The sequence below is a fragment of the Triticum dicoccoides genome, chromosome 2A (assembly GCF_002162155.2).
Source record: "Triticum dicoccoides isolate Atlit2015 ecotype Zavitan chromosome 2A, WEW_v2.0, whole genome shotgun sequence".
NCBI lineage: Eukaryota > Viridiplantae > Streptophyta > Magnoliopsida > Poales > Poaceae > Triticum > Triticum dicoccoides.
In genome coordinates this window covers 644,755,378-644,756,926 of record NC_041382.1, presented here as the reverse complement: position 1 = coordinate 644,756,926, position 1,549 = coordinate 644,755,378, and positions in this window count along the sequence as shown.

The following is a 1,549-nucleotide window of genomic DNA, read 5'->3' as shown; positions in this document are numbered from 1 at the left end:
CTGTCCCTACCTCTCCCCCTCTATCTCTCCCCTGCCCCCCTCTCTCTCTAGTCATTTAACATCTGATTTAGTGTGCACGCGTCTCAAAAAAACTTACACATGGTGTGAATGGTGTCTGTGGGTGCAATGAGCACCTTATAGAGAATGTTCTCATGCACAAAAAGGGTGCCTTCGGGTGGATATGCACGATGCTGACCATGTAAAACGAAGGTTCTTGTGCAACGACCAACTTATAGAGAAGGCTCGCGCGCACAAAAAAAGGTGCCCTTAGATGGATATGCACGGTGCCGACAATGTAAAACGGAGGTTCTTGTGCAACAACCAACTTATAGAGAAGGCTCTCATGCACACAAAAAAGGGTGCCCTCAGATGGATATGCACGGTTTCGACAATGTCAAACAGAGGTTCTTGTGCAATGACCAACTTATAGAGAAGGCTCTTGTGCATGCAAAAAAGGCGCCCTCGGATGGATATGCACGGTTCGAACAATGTAAAATGGAGGTTCTTGTGCAACGACCAACTTATAGAGAAGACTCTCGTGCACAGAAAAAAAAAGGTGCCCTCGAATGGATATGCACGGTTCCGACAATGTAAAATAGAAGTTCTTGTGCAATATGACCAACTTATAGAGAAAGCTTTCGTGCCCAAAAAAGGGTGCCTCTAAACGGTCTCAATAGTCCGGACGGGCGGACCGGTCACTGACCCGTCAAAGAAAATCGACTCAACTAGGCATCACAAAACGATCACCCAAAACATCTTGGACAGACGTCAATCCTGGCCGGAGATATTTGTCTTTCTCACGGACGATGGTAAGCCACCGTCCATCTTTTTCCTAACGCAGGTCTCGGTTAATGGGCGACGACTCGCGTGAAAAGCCAAGCTTTGTAATGGATGTAGATTTGCCGCCGTGCGCGTACTGGCTTGATCCAAGCCAAGTACATGCGTGAGCTTTTGGTGGATCTGCTTGATAGGATCCGTGTATCGATGCAATGAAAGTTTGTGGGTTTGCTTGCCGCTCTAAACGCTATAATGTCACTTACTTGCTTAGCACAGAACCAGACATTTGGGGAAAACATTATATACAAGTATATTGGATTGGCAGATGCCCTATCTGATAGCATGTACTGCATCACAAAATGGTGACCGTCCGGCTTGCCAGGAGCTACCCTTCTTTTCGGTGGTGGTGCGGACAAAGAGCTTTCCTTGGCCGTCTTGTTCAGATAAACACAAGCACCTTGGTCATCTTTTATAAATCCAAGGCTGGTTGAACCTTGTTCCTTCGACCTGTTGCAAGGAGGTTTGTATATTCCTAAGTCAAATGAAGGTGTCTTTTCCGGCAAGGATTACTTTCCACTGCCTGTTGTGTGATAATTTGGGTCATCTTTGAGGTGGGGCTGCTTCTTTGTTCATCTTTGAGAAATATTGAGCTTAAGATGTGGTACAAAAAATTATTCATGTAAAACAATTATATTTTGCCATACTCTACATGTTACAAACTTGGTACAGTAGTATGCAGTTTTTCTTTCAGAATTACCAGCCCTCATAGTGT